This window comes from Vigna unguiculata, chromosome 1 (assembly GCF_037176805.1).
Source record: "Vigna unguiculata cultivar grain cowpea cultivar isolate G323 ecotype 2 chromosome 1, ASM3717680v1, whole genome shotgun sequence".
Lineage (NCBI taxonomy): Eukaryota > Viridiplantae > Streptophyta > Magnoliopsida > Fabales > Fabaceae > Vigna > Vigna unguiculata.
Window position 1 is genome coordinate 1,875,002 of NC_140792.1, and position 8,595 is coordinate 1,883,596.

General features: G+C 31.9%; 1 long non-coding RNA gene across 1 annotated transcript; it reads right to left on the reverse strand.

Moving 5' to 3' along the window:
* Positions 1-7,381: 7,381 nt before the first annotated feature.
* Positions 7,382-8,156, reverse strand: LOC114165252 (uncharacterized). The gene is made up of 2 exons (XR_014984650.1): positions 8,023-8,156; positions 7,382-7,835 (listed from the first exon to the last, which is right to left on the reverse strand). It is a non-coding gene; the product is annotated as an uncharacterized LOC114165252 (long non-coding RNA).
* Between the last annotated feature and the right edge of the window lie 439 nt (positions 8,157-8,595).

Below are 8,595 nucleotides of genomic sequence, written 5' to 3' on the forward strand. Positions count from 1 at the left end.
TTAATATCCATTCTATTAAAAATCCAATCCATTTAAAATTCATTTTATTAGATCTGGATATCAATCTAATCTACATTTCATATATTTTATGGATTGGATATTCATTCTCGAAATCTAGATTTTCGAAATGGATAATCCAAAATATCCAATTCAAATTTTCACTTTATATTTTTTGTTAGGTTAGGCTAAAGGTTGAGATGGACTAGCCAAAATTTAGTCGTATTTGATTGATTTGGCGTGACCCTATACAAAATTTGGCCGAATTAGGCCAAATTCTGTCAAGTCAGTCCCGATCGAGATTTGACCTAGTTGGTCCTAGACAAAATTTGGAAGTATTCGGTCAAATCTGTCAAATTCTTTGGTGTCAGCCCTATGAACACAAATTTGGATCCACATCCATTATTTGGATCCAAAATGGATGTGGATTAGATTTTCAATAGAACTGACACCATAGAATTTGACAGATTTTTTGTCGATGCCAACGAGGCCAAATTTCAACATGGGTTGAACTTGGATGACTTTCGGACGAATTTCGGTCGGGACGACGTGACCAAATTTGGGCTAAGGTCGACTCGACAAAATTTCAATCGAGATCGACTTGACTAGATTCGACTGAATTTCGGCCAGGGCCGATTTTGCCTAATACGACCAAATTTTGGCTAGAGCCGACTTGGCCAAATATGACCACATTTGGGTCAGGGTCTGATCAGTCAAATTTCGGTCAGGGTTGACTCAACTAAATTCGTCGGTTGGGACCGACTTGACTGAATATGACCAATTTTTTTATCATAGTCGACTAAGTTGAATATAGTCAAATTCCGTTCAGGACTTAATCAACCGAATACGGCTAAATTTGGGCAAGTGCCGACTTGACCAAATTTTGGTCATGACCAACTCGACTGAATTTGGTCAAATTTAGGTTAGAACCGACTCGCCTAAATATGACCAAATTTCGGTCGTGACCGACTCTTCCGAATACGACCAAATTCAGGCCAAGACCAACTCGGTCAAATTTTGGTCTAGGCCAACACGACCGAATTTTGACCGGAGCCGACTCGTCTAAATTCGGCCGAATTTCGATCTTAGCCGACTCAGTTGAATACGACCAAATTTCGATCGTGACCGACTCATTTGAATATGGCCAAATTTCACCCTAGACCGTCTCAGCCAAATATGACCAAATTTGGGTCAGGGCCGACTCGGCCAAATCTCAATCGGGGCCAACTCGATTGAATTTGACCAAATTTTGACTAGAGCCAACTAGGTTGAATACAACCAAATTTTTGTCGCGGTTGTCTCGGCCGAATATGATCAAATTTTGTCTAGGTCGACTCAGCCCAATGCAATCAAATTTGGGTCGGGTGAACTCAACCGAATACTTCCAAATTTTGTCTAGGACCAGTTGGGCCAAATTTTGATTGAGACCGACTTGACAGAATTCAGCCAAATTTTGTATAGGGTCACGCCAACTCAATCAAATACTACTAAATTTGGACTAGTCGGTCTCAACTTTTAGCCTAACCTAATCAAAAATATAAACTGAAAATTTGGATTGGATATTTTGGATTATCCATTTTGAAAATCTAGATTTAGAAAATGGATATCCAATTCATAAAATATATAAAATATATATATCAGATTGATATCCATATCCAATAAAATGGATTTTAAATGGATTGAATTTTTAATAAAATAGATATTAAACGGATTATATCATAGAAAAAATAGATTGGATTATAAAAAATGGATGTTTTGCCCACCCTTGATTAGAATTTTGTGACACATCTCTTCGCATATTGAATGTCAGAACAAAAAAACTAATAAAAAAATATTGTCTGCCAACATCTAAACACTTTTCTAAAATCATCCATGTAATGATAGCAGACATTTGCAAAAGCTTCAAATTATTGTTATTGCATAAGGATAGCTTTCCTATTTCCGGTAAAATAATGTCATTTCTCTTCCTTCTTTCGATCAATAACAAATTATTATTTGAATAAGGATAAACAGCAAAGAAGCAAAGAATAACATTAGCTATACTGCAACCAGTAAATCAAAGTACCATTATTTTATGAAAGAATCAAGTATTTCAGTACATTAATGTGAGACGTGCGACGTGGGGCGTGAGACGTGAGACGTGGAAGGTGAGACATGGGCGTGATACATGAGACGTGGAACGTAGGACATGAGACGTGAGATGTGGGACGTGGGACGTGAGATGTAAGACGTAAAACGTGGGACATGAGACGTGAGACGTGGAACGTGGGACGTGCGACGAGAGACAAGAGATGTGAGAAGAGTGATGTGAGACGAGAGACGTGAGAGACATAAGCGTCGTGGAACGTGAGACGTGGGACGTGAGACGTGAGAGACGTGCGACCTTAGACGTGAGACGTGAAACTTGAGACATGAGACGTGCGACGTGCGACGTGCGACGTGAGACGTGAGCGTACCTAAACACTAAACCTTGAAATTTATATTCATAAAATTTAAACCTTACAATTTAATTAAAAATTTTAGAAGTTTAATAAAAGAATTGTTAATGATCCATAAATTTGTACTAACAAATTTAAGTTATACTCTTGTAAAAAAATGTCTTAATAAAAAGAGATTAAATACATATAAAAGTGAAAGAATAAAAATATGAGGGTAAAAGTAATAATTAATGTTTATTTAACACATAAAAATAAAATTATGAGGATAACAACAATAATTTATATTCATTGAACTCTTAAATGAGCGGAAGGAAGCAGAGGATGATTTAAAAAGTTAAACTAAGGATGGACAAAAAATCTAATTTTCATGATCCAATCCATTTTTGCTATGATCCAATCCATTTAATATTCATTTTATTAAAAATCCAATCCATTTTTCTGGATTTGGATATCAATCTGATTTACATTTTATATATTTTATGGATTGTATGTCCATACTCTAAATCTAGATTTTCAAAATGGATAATCTAAAATATTCAATCCAAATTTTCAGTTTATATTTTTGGTTAGGTTAGGCTAAAAGTTGAGACAGACTAGGCCAAATTTAGTCATATTTGATTGAGTTGGCGTTACCCTATACAAAATTTGGCTAAATTAGGATAAATTCTGTCAAGTGGGTCCCGATCAAAATTTGGCCCAGCTGGTCCTGGACAAAATTTGAAAGTATTCGGTTGAGTTCACTCTAACCTAAATTTGACTGCATTGGGCTGAGCCTACCTAGAAAAAATTTGACCGTATTCAGCCGAGACAACTGCGACCAAAATTAGGCTGTATTTAGCCTAGTTGGCTCCAGTCAAAATTTGGTCAAATTCAATCGAGTTGGCCCCGATTGAGATTTGGCCGAGTCGGCCTTGGCCCAAATTTGGTCGTATTCGGCTGAGACGGCCTAGGATGAAATTTGGCCGTATTCAAATGAGTCGGTCACGATCAAAATTTGGCTGTATTCAACTGAGTCGACCACGACTGAAATTCAGTCGAATTTAGTCGAGTCGGCTCCGGTCAAAATTCGGTCGTGTTGGCCTCAACCAAAATTTAACTGAGTTGGGCTTGGTTTGAATTTGGTTGTATTCGGCAAAGTCGATCGCGACCGAAATTTGGTCATATTTAGGCGATTCGGTCCTGACCTAAATTTGGCCAAATTTAGTCGAGTTGGTCATGACCAAAATTTGGTCAAGTCGGAACTAGCCCAAATTTAGTCGTATTCGGTCGAGTAAGTCCCGAACGAAATTTGACTATATTCAACTTAGTCGGTTGTGATCGAAAATTGGCCATGTTCAGTCAAGTCGGTCCCGATCGACGAATTTAGTTGAGTCAACCCTGACTAAAATTTGATTGATCAGGCCCTGGCCCAAACGTGGGCATATTTGGCCAAGTCGGCTCTGGCCAAAATTTGGTCATATTAGGCAAAATCGGTCTTGGCCGAAATTCAGTTGAATCTAGTCAAGTCGATCTCGACTGAAATTTTGTCAAGTCGACCTTGGCCCAAATTTGGTCACGTCGTCCCCGACCGAAATTCGTTCGAAAGTCATCCAAGTTTGTCCCATGCCGAAATTTGGCCTCGTTGGCCCCCGACAAAAAAATTGCCAAATTCTATGGTGTCAGCCCTATGGACACAAGTTTAAAAAATTTAATTTGAATTTATTTTATGAAAAATGTATTTTGGATTTTGAACTTGATCCAAATATTTAGATCTGGATTTAAACTTGATCTAAATATTTGGATCTGAATTTTTAAAAAATTCAATCTACTTTTTTGAAAAAATGGATTTGGATCGAAAATCTAATCCAATTATTTGGATTCAAAATGGGTGTGGATTGGATCATTAAAAATCCAATCCATGATCACCCCTAGAAAAGAATATAGTCTTTTTATATAATTAAGAATGTTAATTGGTTTATCATTTTTCAAACCTATAATTTCTCTTAAGATATTTAATTATGAAAATAAATCAAATTCATCACTATCCAACAAATTATCATGTTTTAAAGATTTTTAAATGTTTAAGCATTTTTCTCTAAAAAATGTATAATCTAGTGACTTTAACTTTTAAACACCACAACAAATATCTTCATATATTTTAAATTGTTCAAATCTACTCCGAAGTGTGGTAATTTCTTTAGCTACAATATACAAAAAGTAATCAATTATAACAATTCGTGAAGAGATTTTACAATTTTATTCTCAATGTTTTCATTAAATTGTTTCTTTTTTCATCTAATACATTTTTCACAAAACTTATGTTCTTTTCAACTTGATAATAAGTCTTTTTTTCCCTAAACTTCTTTTTACAGAAAACTCAACTTTGAATTATGCTCCGTTTAATCTATTATCCCCAAAAGACTAACCCCTACTATAATTAATAGTTATGTAGAAAAATTCCAATTTCTCGTCAAAATATATGCAAAAAAAAAATCTTAAAGCTCGTAAATCGAAATGTACCAAAAAAATTTGGACAAAAGAAACACATTTTTAATTTTATTACAATTCCAAAACAAAATAAAAACCGCAACAATAGAAAGAAAAACATACTAACTAGAAATGAAATGAAAATTTAGTATACACGAACAATATGAGATTGAAGAATAGTAATCTCTCAAGACCCTAAAAAAATAACTCTTAGAATAGAAGAAAGTAAGGAGAGACAATAATAGTCATAAAGAGATAAAAAGATAAAAGAAAAAAATAGAATTATAAAAGAATAAAAAAATCTAATCATTATCTTTTTCGTAAACAAAATTATAATTTACTAAAAGGTTTTAACTCATTAATTATCATTTTTAATACTAATAAAAATTAACATATACTAATGATAATTTAATTAAATTTTATTCTCAATCATAAATTTATAATTAATGTAATAGAGTTATATTTGTAATAAAATATTCTTGAAGGCCTTTTTTTATCATAAACATAAGTTTATAATTAATTTAATAGAGATATATTGTTACAAAAATATTTTTTCAAGGCTTTTTTTCTAAAATTAATTTTATAATTAATTAATTAATAGGTAATATTAGTAGTAAAAAATATTTTGAGGCCTTTTTTAACTGGAGGCCTAAAGTGGGTGACTTTAATTACTTTACTCTTGAACCGACCTTGAAGCAAGATTACAATACCTAGTTGATTTTGGTGGAGGCAATGGTAGTATGGATTACAACCAATAGGTAATTTTCCGTCATGACATTTTTCGCTCCACTCCTTGATGATCTTCATCAATGATTTGCACAAACATTCATGCATCTTTTTTTTTCTTTCTCTTTAGGAAAATGATATTTTAACCCACTTTTTTTGATCCACTTTTAACCCACCACTCTCATCACCCTTAGATCATTTATTTTAATTTTTTGTAGTGATGTGATGTGATGATCTAAGGGTGATGAGAGTGATGGGTTAAAAGTGGATCAAAAAAAGTGGGTTAAAGTATCATTATCATTCTCTTTAATACAGGGAGAATGTTAACCAATGTCCTAAGAGCATTGGTTAAGGAAAAATTAATATGCATTTGTTCCATTATTTTTACATTTAAAGTTGAAATAATTAATTCTATTAATTAAAATAATATAAAGGTATACAATAAATTTTATAATGACAAAAATATCCTTTGAAATTTCGAAGCAATAACTTTATGATAGAAAATAAACATTTTAGAATTTCTAAGGCCTCTACTAAAAAGCAAGAAAAATATCTCTTTGAAAAATTCCTAGTTATATGTATTTATAATTAATAATTTCAGATATTGAAATATTGTCTATTTCTTTAATACAAGAGATTTTGTTAAACTAAGATAAATGTTACAAGAGGTGATCGAGAAATCAGAGAAAGGAAATGCAATGAAGTATCAAATTGATACTTTAATTATTATTATTTTTTTCTAAACTTTTTAGATGTTTAACTATTTTTTGTTGGTTTTTCTGTTAATTTAAACTTTTTATGGTTATTTTATTTTTTTAAAGGTATTTAAACTTTGATTGGTGAGCATTAAATAAAATATTAAATATAATTGTACAATACTAATAGACATTTTTGTCCTCTAATAAAACTACATTAAAAGTTATTAGGTCAAATTTCATTTAATATTACAATTTATTATGACACTAGTTAGCAATACCTTAGTATATTTATTTAAATTAAAAAGTAGAGAGCAATTAATTGCACACTGTTAATGATGATAATTAATATGTATTGAATCTGGTAAAAGTTTATAGTTAACTTAATAACCTTTTGCAACATCTTTGTTAACTCCACAAATCATTATATAAAAAAACAATATTTTAATATCTGAAATTATTAATTACAAATACATAAATTTAGCAATATAAAAAAATTAATTACCCAAAATTTTAGTAGAGACTTTAAAATTTTCAAATTATTTATTTTGTATCTTAAAATTTTGAAGGACAATTTTGTCTTTATAAACTTTTTTATGTGCCTTTATATTATTTTAATTAATGACTTAATTATTTCAGTTTTTAATGTAAAAATAATAAAACTAATGCACATTAATTATTCATTAATGTTAGGTTTTATAGAGGGTATCACTGGAGAGATACAACACCAATGAGACATGAGCCCAACCATAGAAGGCATTGACACCACTCTCAACCCAAAACTTTAAGACAATAGATTTATGGGTCAATGAGTCTTTATTCTTATATAATGCTCTACTCTCTCATTTCTGGTCAAATCAATATGAGACTTAGACTCACACTTGAATTCCTAACGATTAACCACTCGTTAGCATTCTCCTTTTAATTATTTTAGTTTTGTAACCAATTTGTCTCGGAAAATGGTAAGACAAGATGCTCACATATCATTTATGAGATAAATGTCAAAGTAGTAACTTAATAAATAACTTGTATAAATTCCTTTGCATATCAAAATTAAAATTGAAAAAAAAATAATCATCTTTTATTATAAGAACTAAGAATACATATGAATTGCATCCGAAGAAAAAGATGACTCAGCAAGGTGGAGGTGGGGCTTTGTGTTGTGGTGGAGGCGGTGCCTGGTGTGGTGGTGGCGATGGGTGGTGTGGGTGGTGTGGATGGTGGTGGTGGTGTGGTGGGCAATGGTGTGGTGGTGGAGGTGGTGAAGGAGGTGGTTGGGTTGGTGGGCAGTGGTGTGGTGGTGGAGGTGGTGGTTGAGGTGGTGGGCAGTGGCATGGTGGTGGAGGTGGTGGTTTGTGTGGTGGTGAAGGTGGTGGTTGTTGTGGTGGGCAGTGGTGTGGTGGTGGAGGTGGTGGTTGGTGTGGTGGTGGTTTGTACGGTGGGCACCCTTTATCATTATCACATGAAAATTGATCAATGGATTCTTTTGCTTCCGTCTTCATCATGCACAAATCTGTATCACAAAAATCTAATTAAGAATAATGGCAACTCAATTTTTCAAATAAAACAATAATCCCAATTCTCCAAAAACACTACGAGAAAGATTTGATTTACTAGTAAGAAATCAAATGTGTAATGTAAATGAGAAAGACTTTCTGAATTTAGAAACTAAACAGAGTGAAAAAAGCATCATTAATAACCTGAAGTCATAATGAAAAGGGTTAACAAGAATGTCATTTTGACAATGAAACATCTTGAAGCCACCATGGTGTTCATTGAACATGTTATTCAACCACAATTATTCATGTATATATACTCAAATGGTGGAAAGAGTTTCACACAAAAGACAAAAAATAATAAATATGTCATTTTAGGTACTAATTGTGTTAACTTATGCCTTCTAGAATGCTTTGTAGTTTTGTTAATTAATTATTTTTTCATAGCAGTAACTAATACATAAATAATAAAAGAAAAATAATTAGACATTATTACAGAAAAACTTTTAAATAATGATCAAATTTTGGTGACAAAAAATATTTTTAGAGACTCATTTAGAGACCATTTTCTTTCATAGTCAAAATTTTAGCAGTTAATGTTAGTACCAATATAAAGACAAATTATAAAATTTTAAAATTATTTTAATTAATAATAATTTTTAGTTTATAATTTAATATTTAAATTGAGTACTATAACGACAAATTATTTTTTGTCACTAAAATTGGTCATTATTCAAAAAATTTTTTAACAAATTATTTTTTGTCACTAAAATTAGT